Source organism: Dromiciops gliroides, chromosome 6, assembly GCF_019393635.1.
Source record: "Dromiciops gliroides isolate mDroGli1 chromosome 6, mDroGli1.pri, whole genome shotgun sequence".
NCBI lineage: Eukaryota > Metazoa > Chordata > Mammalia > Microbiotheria > Microbiotheriidae > Dromiciops > Dromiciops gliroides.
The window spans coordinates 30,985,654-31,006,389 of record NC_057866.1 but is presented as its reverse complement, the minus strand read 5'-3'; the positions used below and the strand labels follow the sequence as shown (position 1 = coordinate 31,006,389).

At 39.3% G+C, this 20,736-nt stretch overlaps 1 pseudogene; it reads left to right on the top strand.

Moving 5' to 3' along the window:
• The first annotated feature begins 6,193 nt into the window (after positions 1 to 6,193).
• LOC122731962 lies at positions 6,194 to 18,947 on the top strand (annotated as a pseudogene).
• Positions 18,948 to 20,736: the final 1,789 nt, after the last annotated feature.

The window sequence follows — 20,736 nt, the reverse complement described above, 5'->3', positions numbered from 1 at the left end:
ATAGAGGCAACCACAAAATTAACTATTCAATTATCAAATAAATATTGATAACAAATGGGACATCAATCCTTTGCTTCTCTGCCAAAGACATTTTCCTGTAAGTGCAGTTCTAATTCTGTTCTCTTTCTACTTAATATATTCTGGGGGTTCCCACTTATCTCAAGGATCAAATATAAAGTCTTCTGTAGGTATTTAAAGGACTTGGTTCCTCAACACACTACAATGCCAGTATACTATCTAACTTTCTATTCCTCATACATGACCCTCAATCTCTAGACACAGTGCATTTGCACTTGCTAACCCCCATGCCTAGAATATTCTACCTCCTCATCTTCACTTAATTACTTCCCTGGCCTCAGATAAGATTTAGCTCAAATATCAAGTTCTACAGGAGTCTATTCCCAACCTCATCTCCACCTACTACTAGCACTTTCCCTTCTGAGACATAGATATGTCTGTGCATATGTATATGTGTATGGGTATGTGTATTGTACATGTATATATGCGCATATATGTGGTGTGTATGTATATATGTTTGCATATGTGCATGTATACATATATTTATAGACATGCATGTATTATAAATTTATATCTATTCATATATGTATATAATAATTTCTTCGTCATCTCCTCTATAGAATATAAGTTACTCAATGGCAAGTGCTATGTTATTCCTTTCTGTACCCATCACATAACACAGTGCCTGTCACATGGAAAATGTTTGTTGATTAATTTAAAATGGACAGTGAAATGAGCCCTAAATTTATTAGAAAAAGGACTCAATGCATTTTATATTCAGGATATTGCAATGATTTCAGTGATTCTAACTTACAAAAGCAAATTTTAATTCCATTGATTTCTCAATATAATTATTTTCCTAAAAATAATTGAATACCAAGATCTCAGTAATCTAAACTCCAGGTTAACTGAAGGGTAATGAAAAAAACAATAAAGTAAGGGTAAAGGTATAAGTCAGTTTTGCAAAGGGCATTATCAAGGATTTTCAGGTCTGGAAGAGATGGTGGACCAGTAATGTTTTGAGAAGAAAGGACAACAGATTAACACTCTGAGAACTGCAAAGACATGTTCGTGAAATATTTAGCAACTTGGAGTTGATTCTCCAGATGTTGGAATGATGCTCTTTGAATGATTTGTAGGAGAATATGGACACATTTCTCAAGATAAGACAGAAATGGAGTATATCTTACACAGGTGGAAAGAGTTTCCACACTATTACAAAATCATCATATCAAAATACATCTTAATTTTCAGATTCAAATGTCATTTTTATTCAGATGCATGGTCTGGATAATTGTATACAATAATGGGCTAAGGGACTCTGCTAGTTAATTCTTAGATTCTCCCCACCACCACCACCAATGGATGTCCATTGGTATAGATCTTAATTGCCAGGTGAGGCAGGCAGTGAGAAAAGTGCATTTAAACAACAAAATATCACAAGCATGGGAGATATTATAGTGAGCATCCATAAAATACTTTTAAGGTTTGCAAAGTGCTTTACAAATATTGCCTCATTTCATCCTCACAATTTCCCTGAGGTTATCATCATCCCCCATTTTCACCTATTATTTATCCCTATTTTGCAGATGAGGAAACTGAGGTAGAGAATGTTAAGTGATTTGTCCAGAGTCACATTGTTATTAAATGTTTATGGCCAGATTCTATCTTAGGTTTTTCAGACTCCATGTCTAGTATTCAGGGAAGAGGATGGAGATGAGATTAATTTATTAGGTTCTTCATGGAAAATCACTTCAGTAAAGGCCCTGATTCTTCATGAAATAATAATAATAATTGTTATTGCTATTATCACCTTCATTTTTCACTCTCCTCCTTAAACTTGAGACCACTGTCAAAGTTTCACTTTCAGAACTGCTGACCATTAGGCCAGTCAACAAGTGCAATACACCCAAAACTATTTATTATGCAAATCATATGTTAGTAGTTTAATATCACAACAAAGAAGACCTTGAGTAGTAGACACTAAGTACTAACAGTTTAAGAATTCTCCACAGACTAAATGAAGGGAAATGGATAGAGGTTGAAAAATACCATTCCCAACTCCAGTCCTTGTATAAAAAATGTATCAAGCTCTTCTACTTCTAACCATGTAACTCTGACAAATTCTTTGGCCTCTCTCAGCCTTACTTTCCTTAACTAGACGTTGACAGAAGAGTATGCGCAGAGAGTAGACAAATCGATTTCTAAGGTCATTTCTAGCTCTAAATTCTATTATTTACCACTCATCGTGAAGGGTTTTATTGTTGCTATTGTAATTTTTATATTGGTAGATGAGAGACAGACAGACAGACAGAAACACAGAAACACACACAGAGAGAAGATATAGATACCTATAATATGCTTTGATTTATTCTTTACTAAACCATCCCAGGGTGTTAAAACACTGGAGATCAATAGATTTAGTGCATCTTATGGTTGTAATTATTAGATTATATGCTCCTTGAGGGCAAGGGAGTGTCTTTTGTCTCTTTTTATATTCCTAGCGCTTACTTAGCACAGTACCATAATAGGCAATAAATAAATGTTTATCGATGAACTGTGCTTAGAACCACTTTTTTTCCCCCCAAACCATGCAAAATGAATAGGAACTCCCATTCTCAGATAGAAGCTGAAATTCCATAAGGAAGCAGTAGTCAAGGAAGTAACCCTGAAGTTTCCAGGTTCTAAAACAAAAAATAAACAATTACAATTAATTTTTTTTTTAAATTGCGGAGTTGCAGCCTAAGTTTGACTTCTTTGGAAGTTGAGATTAGAGCAAGAATGGGGGAGTAAAGGCATCCAGGTAGTAATTCAAACTTGGTTTCCTTGAATTTTCATTTACATGTGTACATATTGTTGCCTTCCAATAGCATATAAACCCCTTGAGGGCAGAAGTGGCTTTGTTTTTATTTTTGTAGTCCCAACACATCACCTGGAACATTGTAAGAGCTTAATAAATACTTGTCAGAAGAATGCAAGACTGAAGCAGTTTAATCCATATAACCTATCCTAATAATATCATGACAACAACTCACATTTATATGTCACTCACTATGCGCTAGGCACTATGTCAAGCACTTTACAATTATTATCTCATTTGATCCACATATCAACCCTGGGAGGTAGGTACTATTATTACCCTCATTTTACAGATGAGGAACTGAAGCAAACAGTGTTAAGTGATTTGCCTAGGGTCACACTTATAAGTGCCTGAGGTTTGATTTGAACTCAAGTCTTCCAGACAACTTCTAAATACTATGCCACCTCACTAGCCCTAAACACTACATTTAGTGCTAGGGTTAAAAATAGAAAACAAGGGCAGCTAGGTGGCACAGTGGATAAAGCACTGGCCCTGGATTCAGGAAGACCTGAGTTCAAATTTAGCTTCAGATACTTGACACACTTACTAGCTATGTGACCCTGGGCAAGTCACTTAACCCTCATTGCCAAAAAAAAGAAAAGAAAAGAAAATGAAAAACAGTCCCTTCCTTCCCCAAAAGAATTTGTGTTCTAATGAGGAATAGAACATTTAAACAGACAAGTACAAGTGGTAATTTATAGGTGAGAAAAAGGGCATTGGCAGCTTGGGTGGGGGGACTTTCGAGGGAATCCTAAAAATTCTCAGGTTAGAATGGTGACAGAAGCTAGGTATTCTAAGAAATAGATGTCAGGAGGGATCACATTCCAGCAACTCAAGAACAGAATAGGTGGTTAAAAGGCATAGATTTGGGAGAAGGACTGGAGTCTTCAGAGAGGAGAAAGAAACATGGTTTGGTAGGACCATATATGAAGGTTGAAGAAGCACCCCTTAAAAATAGGGGATGGGTTCTAGACTTATGATTGAAAGAAGCCCAGGGAATCAGTCTTCAGACCAAGCATCTAAAAAGCAAATACATACACATTTGTAAGATTAGAAGAATTTCTCAAGGACTTGAGAAAAAGTTTTGATGAAAAGTTGAACAAGGCTCACAACTTACAAAAAGAGCCAACACAAAGGAATCTTCCCTCTCTCACCATCTTTATTGGCCTGGAAATTATTTTGTGTCCACATTGCCCATTTAATTTTTCCTCCTTGGGTGGATTGAACTCCCAAATTTGAAAGCCAGAATCTCAGTGGCCACTTTTGCTAGCTGGTTTCACATACTACCCTCTTTCCTGGACAAATGTCTCAATCTCAACCACAGACAAATCACCCTTTAACATCCACAGTCTTAATGACAGAACAAAAATATGTTCAAAGAAGTTGTTTCATTGATTTGCGCTTGCCTATTAAATCCCTGACATTTATACTAGGGCCTTCATAATAATAACTTGGGGATGGGGGAAAGTGAGAGAAAAATGATCTTTTTTTTTTTGGTTTACAGTGATAGGTTACTGAAGTGGAAAAAGCTATTAGGATCCAAACAGGGAGGTCTGATACTTCTTACTTATTCCATAGGGCCTTGATGAGATCTGATTCATATTCTAGTGGATTGGCCTTTTGTGGCCTGCTGAAATACCATAACACCTCTGACAGCCAGGATGACTGCAACCCAAATGCTTCCTTTTTCTCATTTCCATCTAGGCACTCCTCAGAAACTGACTTTATTATTAGAAAGTCAAATGCAGCGACTGCAGGTTTTCTCTCCTCTGGTTCCTGCAGTAGGGCCTGCTACACAGTGGTGCCACCCAGGAGCAGGCCACATGATAGCCCTGGTCCATGAAAGTTCACCATCAATCTCTACCTCTCTATTGCTCCTTCTCTTCTCTTTTCTCTTTCCTGACAGTCTTTGTTTGCACCTCCTTTCTGCTTTGACTTTTAATGAATTTGGAGAGAGAGACCTCCACCTCTACACCATCTCTTTTGGAAAGTCAGAATGAATCTCAAAGTTAATGATGATGAAAAAATAACGACTAAAATAAAGATGAGAAGAATGAAATGAATAGTAAGAAAACAACTACTACTGACATTTATATAGCACATTAAAGTTTGCAAAACAATTTATATACATTATCTCATTTGAACTTCACAACAATTAGTGAGTGAGATAGAAAGGATCTAAATAACCCCATTTTGCAGATGAAGAAAGAAAGGATGAGACCAGTTGTATAAGATGCCCAATGTTGGTCAGAGATGGGTTTTGAATCCATCTTCCTGACTCTAATCTCCATCCACCATGATACTTGGCAATGGGAATTTCTCCAGAAGAGGATAATTTACATTTACAATCTTAGTCAAACATGATGATGATACTATTATATAGGTGGCGAAGAAGAGCTTTGTGAAGTTTTAAGCTTTAAAAGCTTAAAACAGACACCTCAGATATAGAAACTGTGCATTTCTGTGTGTGCATGTATGTGTGTGCATGTGTGTGTGTGTGTGTGTGTGTCTGTGTGTGTGTGTCTGTGAAATTTCCTTGGCACAGAAAACTACCTGAGGAGGAAACTCTCTACTAATGCAGAGAGGGATTTTCTACAACTTAGTCTTAGAGACTTGTTTGAGGATTAAGTAACTTCCCCAGGGTCACACAGATAGTGTTTCAGAGGTAGACTTTAATCGAGGTCTTCCTGATTATCTCATTTTTATCCATAAGCAATATGATAATAATAAATCACCATGACCATTATCGTCATCATCTCTAGCTTATTTGAACCACTTCTACAAATAGAAATACCTAATTCTTTGACTGGGGGGTATATGTAGGGGGCATATTAGGGATCAGGAAGATCAGAGTTCAAATACATCCTCAGACACAACAAAATTCTCTGACCAAACAGAATAGGCTAAAGTAATTCACCAAAGCTTTTTTTTTTTTTTTTTTAAACTGGGCATGGAATGAAAACAGAAACATTTGTGCAAAAGTATACAGATGGAAGGGCAGCTAGGTGGCGCAGTGGATAAAGCACCGGCCCTGGATTCAGAAGGACCTGAGTTCAAATACAGCTTCAGACACTTGACACTTACTAGCTGTGTGACCCTGGGCAAGTCATTTAACCTGCATTGTCCCACAAAAAAGAAAAAGTATATAGATGGGAACATCACAACATCAAAAATATTTAGCTATTGGAGGAACTTGGTTCAACTCTTCTCATTTTGTTGCTAATAAAACTGACAGGTCATAGATCTTTCCTTCAATCATATAGGTAGTAAGTACCTGAATTAGGATATGAACCCAGGTCCTCTGGCTTCAAATTTATGGCTCTGTCTGCAAGACTGGCTGTGGTCATGATGAAAGCAAAAATCCTGGAACATCAGATTTTGGCTATGTTGGCCAACCAGTCATGGAAAGAAATTGATCCCAAGAAACCAGCTGAAAAACCCACCAGGCAGAAAGTCTGTACCCAAGAGAATTTGTGTGAAAACCCTTTAAAGAAATCAAAGACTTCCAGGCTATACAATACAAGGAATCAGGAAATGCCTTTGCCACATGCATCTTTCTTGCAAATATGTCTCGCTATCATTATACTCTAAATTTTAACCTACTCTTCTCATTGATGTTATATGTATTTGTGGATTAATGTACCTTAGTTTGGAAAGAAGGATGATTTGTAGATACTCTTTTTTGAAATGTCATATTAGTAAATGACTGATAAAACAACTGATTCTGTCTACTGGCTGATTGTAAATGGAAAGCGGACTAATTGGGGCTCGTGAGCTACATAGTGTTAGGAATGTAGACCTGAAAGTCTATATCCATGTACCCTTAGAACTAAGGTTACATATGTCTTCTGGTGACCCACCTATTAATGTGAGTAAGGCTTGAAGGAAGGGGGTAGAGTACAGAGGTGATGTTTTGACATTATCTAAAAGCTTTCTCTATCAAATAATTTTTTTCTCAGTATAATATAAACTGTTTTAAAGGCAATTGTCTCATCCATAGTTATCCACAGAAAGGAAATCATAGATCTAGTGTATAATGTTCAAACTAGGTGCTCACTTCTGTTAATTCTACGCTGCTTAACGATTGCAAATTCTGTCAATATCTTCACATTTCAGCATGCAGGAGCAAAGGACTGATGGCCCTGTCCTAGTCATGGTTTCAGTCTAATCTGAACCTTCATTTTACATGTGGAAAACAGTAGGGTTAATGGAAAGCAAATATCTTTCCTAAGTTCACATAGTTAGAGGCAGCCCCAACTAGAACCCAGACCTTTGTAATCCTATTCCAGTATTCATTGTACAAATGTTTCCTATAATCAACAATTGGTAATTTATTGATCTAAATAAATTGACTAAAACAAAGATTTTTAGTTGAAGCTTTTGTATAACATCCTTTTGAAACAAAATATTAAGAACAAATGCACTTGGAACAACATCCCCCGATGCTATCACCACCACAAAAACCTTCAAAGAAACTGGGCATGGAGCTTGGAGAGCAAAAAAAAAAGGCAAAGTGAATAAAACCATTGTTTCTTCTCCCTCTTTCAAGTGGGTGAGGAGGGGAAGATGAGTCAAAGTAGAACAGGTGGCACTGTGGATAGAGGGCCAGGCCTGAAGTCCGGAAGACTCATCTTTCAATATTCAAATCTGGCCTCAGACACTAGCTGTGTGAATTTATGCAAGTCATTTATCCTATTTTGCCTCAGTTTCCTTATCTATAAAATGAACCGCAGAAGGAAATAGCAAACCATTAGGATATCTTTACCAAGAAAATTCCAAACAGGGTAACAAAAAGTTAGATACAACCAAAATGAATGAAAAAAAAAAGGGTATTTTTTTACATAGATGAGGAAGGTACTTTAGGGGCCCTCTAATGCAGCTCCCCCATTTTACAGTGGCAAAACTAAGGTAAATGGAGGTTATGTGACTGATCCAAGGTCATACAAGTATAGGGAATTACCTAAAGGGAGAATATGTGTCTAGTGGAAGATTTCAATTTGGAAGGCTCTTCAGAGGCCACCTAGTTCAATCCTATCATTTTATATAGTATCTGAGGAAAACTACAGTAGAAGGATATAGGATGATGGCCAGTTCCATAGGGGTAGGACTTCTCAGAAACAGAAACCCTGATTCTAAGAGCCAGAGATATCTCCATCTTACCACACTGTCTCCTAAATTGCAGGACACTATTGTCACAGGTGATGTTTTTCTGCTGGAGAAATACAGAACCCAAGAAACAGACAGAGCTGTCAAATGCTAACTTCCCAGTGTAGAGGCAGCTTTCAAAACACACTTTGACAGAATCCCAGTATTGCTGTTACCGTGGAGACAGCAAGGGGAGGAGGTGGCAGAGGCTGAGTTAGGGAGGGAGGTAAGGAGAGGGTACAGGAAGAGACACCGAGCCCTGTTTGACATGCAGATCAGTCCCTTTACTCTATTCTATCCAGCCCTGCTGCAGTTTCTGATCACACAAAGATGGATTGGTGATGGTTTAGACAACAGCCCCGTACAAAGGGTCAGGCATCTTCTGACTATGTTTCTTGTCTTCCCCCTTGGCTTAATTGCAGGCACCTTTTCCTGGGCACCAGAGAATGATTCCAGCAAAAATGAAGGACTGATTTGAATGAAATCTGAGATTGGGCTCTTCCAGTGGTGACCCCTCCACTCCAGGACTACAATTGAATGGTGTTATATACCCATCACCCTTTCTCTTTGTATTTGTATTCACTTTACTCAGGGACATGGGGAAAGAGGAGGGAAGTTAGATAACTGGTCTTTTTTCTTCTCCCAGAGAGCCTCAACAAAAACACTTCATTCAACCACTTGCTCACTCGTTCATTCAACAAGTAATCATTGAATAGCCACTACATGCCCAGTACTTTCCTAGGCACTATGGTGGATAAAACCATAACTAATCAAAACTGTATCTGGGAAAAATACAGTTGGGGAATGGCAGGGGTGGTGGGGTTAAAAGAGGGGTGCAGATAGCATACTTGCAGTACAGCCAGAAAAGTATTGACTATGGAGTCGGAGAACCTGTATTCAAATCCCACTATGGAATACCACTATTGTAGTTATTCTTGGACAAGTCACTTAATTTCATAAGGTCTAGTTTTCTTATTTTTAAAGAAAAAGAGTTTTTGTTTTGTTTTCTGGTTCTAGATCTATAATTTCATATCCATGAATGGCCACTTGGGCCCCAGAGTCACAGGTCTCACTTCTTTGAGGTTTCATTGGAACAGGAGTGAGGAAAGCAGTCCTGTGAGAGGAGTTCCACTTCACCAGAACCTGGTGAGCACTGTCTGAGAAAATTAAGCCTCAAGGCTTTGGTGAACTGTAAGGAATATCATAGGGATAGCAGTTCCCCTAAAGATGGAATGTCATGTCAGTTTCCTGGGGCAAAGATTGATTTACCTGGTGTTGATAACAGTTTTATTGGGGAGAATGTAAGAATATATAAAATAGGCTTCCAGCTCTCAAAGAGTTCACCATCTAACTAGGGTCTTTATGGGTTGGACTCATTTTATGGTCCTCTGATTGGCCATTTTCAATAAATGTAAAATATGTGGGACCTAGGCATAGATCATTTATTTACTAAATGAATCTAGGTCTATCTATGCAGAGGCTTTTTATCTCCCTCCACCTCTAGCTGTATCACCTGTATCAACTCTAGACTTCCATGATCTCAGAACTATACCATGTACTTGGAAATGCAAGTCACTAGGAACACAGTCCTCCACTCATTTTTATTCTTTTGTTAAGAAATAAAAGGAGGCTTAAAATGTAGGTCTCCCAAGGCAACTGGAACATGAATTAACTTAGTACCGCCTACTCTTGATAATCTCTGCCATCGGCATCACAAGGGCTTCTATACAAGGATAATGTAATAAAAAAGATCCCCCTGGGGCATGGTTATAATCTGCTTTATAATATGAGAGCTTCATTTTTAAAAGTGAATTTAGCTCTAAATGAAGGTCCTGGATTGACTGTTGTGGCAATTGACATCTTCTGTTTGGGAATGGATTAAGGAATCCATCTTTCTCTCTCCATGCCTCTTTATCTCTGACTGAAAGAAGAACTGTGTGGAGAGGGAGAAAAAATGAGTTTGGCTCCAGATGTTCAACGCCTATATCTTATCATCTGTTAGTATTGTTGGCAGCTCTAATGATAGAGATATTGTTATAATTGGCCTTTGGAGACCCTAGGAATTCCCTCCATTAGATCAGCAGCTGTCAGGTTATACTAACTCTAGTTGCAGTATTTGATTGGTGGAAGGTATATATCCCACATTTATGTTTTATTATAAATGATGTTACGATCCTTATTCTTGACTTTCAGGTGCATCAAAATTCACCTCTTTGTGTTAAAGGATCCCTTCAATGTTTCAGAGAACTGCACTATTGCCCTCTTTAATTTTTTTTTCCTCCTCGAATTTAAGTGTTCAGCATCAGATTGCTTTACCTAAATACTAATCACTTTTCAGGACACAGTTCAAATGCCATTTCTTTTCTTTATTTCTTTTTTTTTTGGCAGGACAATGAAGATTAAGTGACTTGCCCAGGGTCACACAACCAGTAAGTGTCAAGTGTCTGAGGTTGGATTTGAACTCAGGTCCTCCTGAATCCAGGGGTGGTGCTTTATCCACTCTACCACCTAGCTACCCCATTTCTTTTTTTAATCTCTCTAACCAATCCAGTCCTAAGTGATCTCTAGTTTCTCTGAATGTGTAATATTTGTCTTGTAGACCTACTTAGACATCTATCATAAATTATTTTATTAGTCTAAAGCACAAGGTATCCCACCCTTCAAAGACTCTAGCTCTGGGCTTATATATACAAACCCTGAACCCAAAGAAGACAATTTAGATTTCTCTCTCTGGCTACTTGTATCCCTACCCAAAAGTAAAATGCTGGGAAATATTATAATCAATCCACCTATAAACAAACATCTATTAAGATTCTAGCATAAGACAAGCACTATGACAAGTTGGTGATGCAAACAGAAAAGACTGAAACAAGCTCTACTCTAAAGTTTAGACAAAGCACAAGTGTAGGGTCTTCCCAAAATATGGGCAGCAGGATTCCTTCAAAAAAAGGTATTCTGTCTTTTAAAAAATCTAATAGGTCTAAAACAGCAGTTTATTGCCTCCCCAGAAAATGTTTAAAGACTCACAAGTAAAGATTAAAAAATACAAAATCATAAAGTGGCAATTTATCACACTCATTATACTTTCCCAATGAGATGAAGAAAACTTTGTGAGACTGCTAAACAAGTTTATAGGCTACTTTCCTTTCACCTCATACTTTGCTGAGAAATTAACTAGGTTGAAATGTCCTGACCAATTAGTCAAGGGCTTGCATTTTCTTTTTTATAGGATAATTTGTGGGTTGAAACAGAAACAGTACTATTGCAAAAATCATCTTCCACTGTACAGTTAGCACCCAACTCTGGAATTCTCTACCCTTGCGATTCTTTTAAAATGTGGGAAAGTCCAGTTTTTAGAATTCCTTGTCAAAGACCTGTGTTCAGGGAAGCAAGACAAAGGTAGCAAAAGTCATTCAAGGACTGAGGCTCACCCCAAAGACCATACGCCCCTTGCCATGTGCTTGTGGTCACTCACTATTGCTCATGGGGGGAGTGTGAAGAAGAGAGAAATATCCTTTCCCCATCTCCACTCCACTTGAAGGAAGTCCAAGGAAAAGAAAGCATTGAAAGAATCACAAATAGAACGCAGCAAAAGAGAGGGAGAGGTTAGAATCAATTACACCTCTCTTATAGACCAGGATTTCTGCAATGTTTTCCACTCATGACTCCTTTACATCTGAGAAAATTTTTTCCGCAACCCTGGGTTTATATGTATATAAAATAGATTTATATAACCTTTTACTGTTGTCAAATTTTTCATAACTCCCACATCAGTTATGCCGCCCCATATGGGGTCATGGCCCTCAGTTTAAGAAGCTTTGTTATAGACCACCCAAGAATTAGGTTCCTCAGACAAAATTACTGAGCATTCTGTAGTCACGGTAATTTATAGGGATCAATCAGGAGTTACTCTGTTCTCTCAGGAAGCAAATGCACTTTTGGAAGGAACCAGAAGACATGGATATCGGCATGGAAGAAGAGGAGAGGGTCCCAACTTTATCCTAACTAGAGTAGCTTTTCCTCTGCCCTGCATATGTGGGTGTTTGATACATAGTAAATACTTTAAAATGTTTTACACTCACTTGTTTCATTATTTTTTCAAAAGATCAGCTGATCAATGAGCATTTGTTAAGAGCTTATTATGTAGGAGAAGCTAGGTGGTGCAGTGGGTAAAACACCGGCCCTGGATTCAGGAGGACCTGAGTTCAAATCTGGCCTCAGACACTTGACACTTACTAGCTATGTGACCCTGGGCAAGTCACTTAACCCTCATTGTCCTGAAAAAAAAAAAAGCTTATTATGTCATGGGCAGGCAGGAAACAAGCATTCATCAAGGATTATTGTGTCAGAGGCCATCTTAATATCAATATTTAATTTTTATATCTTTACAATCATAAAATTGTCTTTCAAATCCATTTTTTGCCCTTTCCTCCCATTCTGATGGGCACCAGTTTGTGTAGTCTTTCCTACATATATATATATATATATATATATATATATATAATTATGGGGCAGCCTCTATTACAATGACAGAAGCATTTCAAAGGTAAAATTTGACTTTTATTCATAGACACATCAATCAATCAACAAGCACTTATCAAGAATTTACTGTGTGCCAAACATTGTGCTAAGAATAAAGGATATAAAGAAAGACAAAACCAGCCTCTGTCCTCAAGGAGAGAAGGCAGAGACCCTTCTGCCTAATAGGAGAAAAAATATAAATAAATATGTACATAGAAGATAGATGCAGAATAGATAAACTATAACCTTAGAGTTAACTGGTTGTGGTGAGGGTGGGTAGATGGGTACAAGAAAGGTCTCCTGCACAATGTGGTGCCTCAGCTATTGCATTACCTATAACCCATGCTTTTTTTTGTCGATGTTAACAGGGGATCATGATTTGGGTGGAAGTTGGACTCAATGCATTCATAGCTAACTTTCTCAGATGATAGATTTAGCTCTTAAAGGGACCATAGATAACCCAGTGTTTTATAGTTGAGAAAATGGAAGCTAAAAAATGTGATGTGACTTATTCAACATCACACAGATAGTACTGGGAGAACTTGGATCCAAGAGCAGGTGCTCTCTTTCCCAAAGTCACCTGCCTATTTCTCTCTATCATGATGTTTCATTAAATTCTTTGATTTCTTGATTCAGGTAAAATTTGCCTTTTAAATACTAAATTCCTTGGGAGTAGGGGCTAACTCTTGCCATTTCTTTGTAATTGACCTATGTTCCACTCTACCCCAAATACATATACATGCACATATTCTCTGGCTCTGGCTCTATATCTGTCTCTGTCTCAGTCCTACCCTCTTTCCCTGTCCCTCTCCTTCTGTCTGTCTGTCTCTGTCTCTGTCTCTGTCTCTGTCTCTGTCTCTGTCTCTGTCTCTGTCTCTGTCTGTCTGTCTGTCTCTCTCTCTCTCTCTCTCTCTCTCTCTCACACACACACACACACACACACACACACACACACACACACACACACACAGAAACCCAATAATTGTTTAATTGTTTCTGGCTGATTACATGGGGTATGTTCAATGTTGTTGCCTAGTTGCCCAAACAAAATGTATATGATGCATGATTTATTATAAAAGACTCTCTCCTCTTCTCTTTTCCCCTTACCCCTCCTTTTCCATTCTCTCTGTCTGTCCCTCTGTCTCTGTCTCCCTGTCTCCCTGTCTCCCTGTCTCCCTGTCTGTCTGTCTGTCTCTCTCTCTGTTTCTCTCTCTGTCTCTTTCTCTCTCCCCTCCTCCTCCTCCTCCTTATCCTCATCCTCCTTTTCTTTCCTCTTCTCTTGCTCTGGATTAAGTGAGGGCCAGTTTAGTTTGAAGGAAAATGGTTCACAATCAGGACCTTATTTTCTTGGAGACTGAGAGAAGACAACTATAGAATGATTAAGGATTTCTCACTTGTCATCTCTTCTCCTTAAAAAATATGGACATTGTAGACAATATTTAATAATAGCAGCCACAATCACATAGTCAGCATAACATTTGGCAGCACATTGAAATGAAAACAACAGTGAATGTAGAATCACATGGTTCAAACCAAGGATCTACTCCTTTGTACAATTGACTTAATCTTCCTGGGCTAAAATTGTCTTATCTGTAAACTGAAGAAGTGGGAGGTAGACCAAATAACCTCTAAGGTTCTTTCTAACTAGATTTATTATCTATGATTATTCCTTTCCATTTTGTGCCAAGCATTATTCTGGCTGTTCAGGCTACAAAGATAAAATCAACAAACCATTTTTTTTTAAGTCCTTGCCTTCAAGGGGCTTATATTCTACTGGGACGAAATGCAGTATCTACCCAGAAAACTAAGAGCTACGCAATAAGTTGAGAAGATTTGAAAGATGTCCCAAAGGTGATGGTGCTTGAGATGGGCATTGAAGCACTCCAAGGAGATGAAGAAACAGAGTTGATAAGGAAGTGGTAAAAAGTACAGTCAGAGAATTTGAAAGTTGCAAGGGGCTTCTGAGATGGTTGTGAGCAGTGGTTTGTTTTTGTTTCTGTTTTGGGAGAGAAAGGGAGTTTAGACCTCTTGATTTCAGCTGTGGAAGGAATTTCCAGAATGAACACTCCCAGTATTGATATAAATCAGCATTCTTCTGTAACTTACAGAGTCATTGAGAGATGCCTAGTGTACAAAGAGACAGGGTCACATAGCCAGTATGTGTCAGACACAGTACTTGAACCTGGCTCTTAATGACTCTAAGATCACCTCTCTATCTACTACCCCACATGGGAATATCAGTATATTTTTAAAACCTATACAACCCTCAATATCTAATATATAGGTCCAGAAGCTTTTGGGTATCAAGCATTCCCTTGCTCCCAGCCCCAAACACCTGACTTCTCATAATCCAGGACAAAGATTCCATTGTGAAAATATAACCAGTTCCTAGCAACTACCCTCCATATTTTTGCTACAATTATGGAATTTTGCTGGCCAGGTTGCTGTCTTAAGAAGCAACATCTCATTCCCCATCAGGAGCCAAAGGACAGAGAGTGAGTGCCTTAGTAGCCTTTCCATAAAGCAGTCCCAGCTACAACAAAGACACAAACTTGCTAACAATTTAAGTCAAACAAAGGTAATGGGAGAGGAATGTGAAGCCTGGAAGGTTCAAAGCAATTAGTAAATAACAAAGATGGCACCAGAGCTGTGAAGCTCACTTTTTGTCTGAGTCTTACAATAACGGCAGCAGCGGCTTAGTCATGCTTTCAGTGAGAGATATTTATAGGTGAGAGCATGCAGCTGAGAAGTTACTTGTATGGTTAGTGCGCTGGCATTTTCTTCATTTGGGGAAGCAGAAAGAGGAAGGAGATCTTAAAAGAACTTACAATCTTTTTTATTTATTATTTATGTATTAATGAGGACATAAAGAAAAGAAGTAATTAAGTACCACTGCTACTGACATGAAAATCCTTGGGAAGTAATGCTTCTAAATTTCATCTTGCTTCTGTATTACTTACTTGTTGAATGACAGAATTAGATTAGATGACCTCTAATGCCCCTTTAAAATTCATGAATCTATGTTTAAATAAAATGAAGTGGACATCTTATTTCATTGGTATAGGAATTCCTAGGTGAGGGTGCTCTACCAATGTAAGTCAGTACCTTCCCTGCAACTAATAGTCTTTTTCTTGTTTAGTCAGTTAGTTGTGTCCGTTTCCCATGACCCGTGGACCATACTATCTATGGAGTTTTCTTGGTAAAGAAACAAGAGTGATTTGCAATTTCCTTCTCCAGTGAATTAAGGCAAACAGGGATTAAGTGATTTGTTCAGGGTTACACAGTTTATAAGTGTGATGTTTAAAATCTATATTGTGGTCACCAAAATTAGAAGCTTCAGTACCAGTCTTTGGGCATTAAGAATTTATTATAGCATACTAGGTATTCACATGGAGTTCAGAAAGTTAAGAAAAGGCCTATCTAGCCTAGAGTTCCAGCATGGTGTGGTTCTTCCTTAAGTCCTCTGCCACAAGCCTGCATTCTCAAGTTAAGTTCAAAGTCTAGCTTCTGAGAACAATACCTTCTTCAGGGCTAGCCGGGTGCAAATACAATCCAGTTAACTTGAAGTAGGCTAATCAGCAGTCAATCACTCTCACTTGATTCAATCAGTCTAGATTAATCTCCAGGTAGGTCTTTGAGTATCTACTAAATCCCATTATTTCATCACAGTGTCTAAGGTTGGATTTGAACTCAGGTTTTTCTGATTACTGGCCCATTGCTCTATCCATGGAGCCACCTATCTCCCTTAAAAGCTATTTAACAGGGATTTTAATCATAGAATTTAATGTCTTCCAATTTTACCATTCCACCTTTCTCTTTGCTTTACAATTCCTACCTCTGTCCTTTTCCTCCCTAGGGCCTCAATTCCCTCCACTCCTCAATTCTTTAACAAGCTTTAACCTTTACGCCGACTGCCCTCCAATCCCTTTCCATTCTCAATCCCTTGGTGAATTAGTTTAACTACATATTAACCTATCCATGCATCCTTTGCTCCATTGTCCTATCACCAAGAATGCCCTGCCCAGCCCCAACCTTGGATTACTTCCTCCATTTTGTTCTTCAGTTGTTTCAGTTGTGTCTGACTGTGAATCCATTGGGGGAGTTTTCTTGGCAATGCTTTTCCATTTCCTCTCCAGTTCATTTTACAAATGACAAACTGAGACAAACCAAATTAAGTGACTTGCCCAGGGGCACACAGCTAGTAAGTGTCTGAGGCCAAATTTGAACTCAAGAAGATGAGTCTTCCTGGCTCCAGGTCAGGTACTGTATTCACTATACCACCTAGCTGCCCCAGTTCCACCATGCCTCACATTTATTCTTATTCATATTCTGCCAAATAGAGTGGAAACCATGTAACTATATTGACTGGGTCCACTATATTACATAATCTCAACTGGGCCTTCACTGCAGAAATAAATCCTTTCCCCCTCCCTAATCATTTTGCTAACACACCAAATGTAGTTATTGCAAAGCTTTTCATCTTTCTTCAAACAATCTCTACCTCCACCTTCTCAGCTTAGGAACTAGCCTCATACTTCACTGAAAAAAAAATTCCCTGATATACTCTCATCCCTGATTCCTCATAACACTCAGATGTCTTCCCTGATAATCTACTCCTTCATCTTCATCCCTCATGAAGAATCAGCCCTTCTCTTTTCGAAGACAAATATCTTACAGGCATCTTTGATTTCAACCCATCCTGTCTTCTCTGGCAGATTTCCACCTCTATCATCCCTATTCCTTTTAACTTTCAACCTTTCCCTGGAACTGGTTGCATCCTTGTTGTCTGTCAATATGCCCATATCTGCCCAATCCTAAAACAAACAAATAATCAAAACCTCACTTGACCCAACATTCCTGCTACCTACCTAGGTATCACATCCTCTTTGTGACTAAACTACTTGAGAAAGCCATCTAAGATTGTTGCCTCAACTTCTTTTCCTCTCACTCTCTTCTAAATCCTCTGCAATCTGTCTTTCAGCCTCATCATTCAAATTAAACTGAAAAGGAATGTGTGTATAAGCTGTCTCCCCTGGTAAGAATGGCCTAGTTGAGTCCAAGGACAATTTCACTCTGGTCTTTTTATCCCATGCATAGTTACAGTGCTTGGCACAAGGTAAGTACTTGATCAATGCTGTTAATTGATTGACCAACCAGAGAGCACTGAGACATTAAGTCACTTGCCTAAGGTCATATCCAAAACAAATCAGAGTCAAGACTTAAACCCAGTTTTCCTGGATTATTTAATATCATTAACATTATTAGTAGCAATGATCGTGATAACGATGATGGTGAGGGTGATGATGGTGATGGGGACAATAATCGTTAAATACAGAGCAATGTGGGGGCTTATCTCCAAAATGAAATAATGACACCTGTCTGACACAGTTATTATAAATATCAAGACATCATTTAGGTAAAGTAGACCAGGAGCCATCGACAGCAGTACAGGTGAGCTGGCAGGCAGGTGCAGAAGGCTGAAGCCTCCTCCTCAATCTTGAGCAGTCATGTTGAGCCTCAGGGCTACACCTATATATGAAGACTAAAGCCCTCTTTATCTTCCTCTTCCAGGAGAATTCCCTGAGGATTACCCAGCCTACCTCGAACTGGACTTTGGGCACCCAGTTGTGTATCCTCAGCCTCTGCCTCCCATCTATCCAAAGCCTATGAACTTTGGCAGACGTGAAGTCTTTGGGGGAGAGGAGCCTGCAGTGAGTGACAGCTTTTTAGCTAGAGTGTGGGAGGACAAGAAGGTCCAATAGGATACCACTTCATCCATAATGTTTACAAGATCATGTCAGACCAGTTGCTCATCACAGCTACTGTCATTGCTATTTTCACCTTTGAAAAACCTATTCTCGCTTTGTGAGGAATAACTTGGGTATCAACTTTGCTTTCTCTGCTGTCTTCCTCAGCATGTACCTGACCCTTGTCTGCTGTAAGGGATGCGAACACTGCTTTCCATGGAACGTCATCTTGTTTACCCTCTTTGCCCTAGCAAAGAACCTCATGACAGGCAGCATAGCCAGGATGTATGACATAAAGCAGTCATCTTGGCCATGATTATCACGGCCATCATCATCATTACTGTCACCATATTCTGCTACCAGACCAACATGGACTTCACAGCATGTTCAGGCTCTTCTTTGTTCTTGAGATGGTGTTAACAGTAACTGAAATTATCACTGTTATCATGCTGGCTTTCAAATATGTGTACTGGCTCCATAGGCTGTATGGTGACCCTTTTGTATCCTGTTTTTGACCTATGACACAGAGCTGGTCCTAGGGAACAGAAAGTACACCATCAGCCCAGAGAACTTTTATCACAGATACCCTGAAAATCGACATAGATGTCATTTCCATTTTTACCTTTGTGCTTCAGCTTCTGGGGGATCATGATTAAGGACACCTCCCTTCTTCCCCATGATCCTTCTTTCCTTCTCTGGATCAGCCAGTCATTGCCATGCCCCTTTTTATCAAAGTAACTTCCCCAGGAAAGGTTTCACTCATTGCTTATGAGATCTGGGAGAGCAGACTTCTCTGGGGCTTGTCAATATGGAGGGATATGCTGAGCTGGAGAAGCCTACCAAGTAAGTGAGCAACTTGGTCTCTTCTGGCTCATCCATGGCTGAACCCACAGTTTCTCCTTTTTCTTCTCCTATACAACTTTAGTTTCACCCCCATCAGGGGTGTGTTCTGGGATCATTCTATCTTAGTAACTAAAGGGAAACAAGGTGCAGGGTTGATTTCATGGAAATGTGATTCCTTTCTTTTTAGGGGATTCCATACTGAGTTGCTCTCTATAATGCTCTCCTCTCTGGCATTTTCCCTATGTGACTGGAGAATGGGGTCAGTGCCTGCTCTTCTTTTTGCATTTTATGATTCCAAATCCTATCCTCTTCTCAATGTTTACCTTGCCTCCAACCCCCAAGTGGTCCTTCCCCTACACCCTTTATACAGACATTATCAGTGATATGTATATATTTTTTATTGGGAATGGTGAACAATATATATACCAAATGTGCAGCCCTGGACCATCTATCACAACCTTGCCCTCTTTGCCTGAGAGTATAGGGTGGACCTCAGTTTCTATCCAACTCTATCTGGCTCTTTCCCACCACCCCATACTGGAATTATTTCCAGAGGTTTGACCAAGGAGAGTGGAGGTAGATTTTTTTCTTTCATCTTCATTTTCTAGCGTATTAGACTTGCAGAGATGGGATGTAGTATAAGAGTGGAAATAGGTGAATAGCATGACAGGTACCCCCAGCTTTGGGGGTCAGTTGGTATTTAGCTTGAAGCTCCTGAAGATATGAAGTCAGTGACCCAAAGGTAAGTAATATATGGGGCTGGCAAAGACACAGTTGGAGCTGGGACTGAAATATATTCTCTTTTTTGTTGGGCAATGAGGGTTAAGTGACTTGCCCAGGGGGTCACACAGCTAGTAAGTAACAAGTGTCTGAGGCCAGATTTGAACTCAGGTCCTCCTGAATCCAGAGCTGGTGCTTTATCCACTGTGCCACCTAGCTGCCCCTAAAATATACTCTCTAATGCATTCTCTGGACCCCATGTCCCCTGTTTTTTACCCAGAGCATCCCAGGAGTTTTGCCTCAGGTCTCTTCCCACAGATAAACCTGGAAGAGACCCTAGGTCAAGCCCTCCACTGTACAGATGAAAAAACTGAGGCAGAGAGGTAACATGACCTTTTCTTGGTCACACAAAGAAGAGTGGCAGAACATCCTCTAGAAATGGGGTATTTAGTATATCATCCTTTAATTATGGGGTAGTTGTTACTCCCCACCATCCAAACCCCTCAGCAGAATGAGCAGATGAGAAAAAAATTGTTCCAACGACTATGAAGGCAGCTGAAACTAATGCTATGAAGTACTTCGATTTTGGTCAGTCAACAAAGATGCCAAGGTCATTCACTGAATCCTGGGCCATTACCAGTTATCTTGATTTTTGTACTGCCACTAGACTTCAATGGCTCTGGAAGAGAGAGAGAGGCTGATAACTATGTGCAATTCTGCCTCATTTAAATCCAATCCATTCATCAGTCAAGACATCATGCCATGATGTCACTGGTCCTCTTCAAAACCAAAGGAGAGAGGCAGCTAGGTGGTGAAGTGGATAGAGCACTGGCCCTGGAGTCAGGAGAACCTGAGTTCAAATCCGGCCTCAGACACTTGACA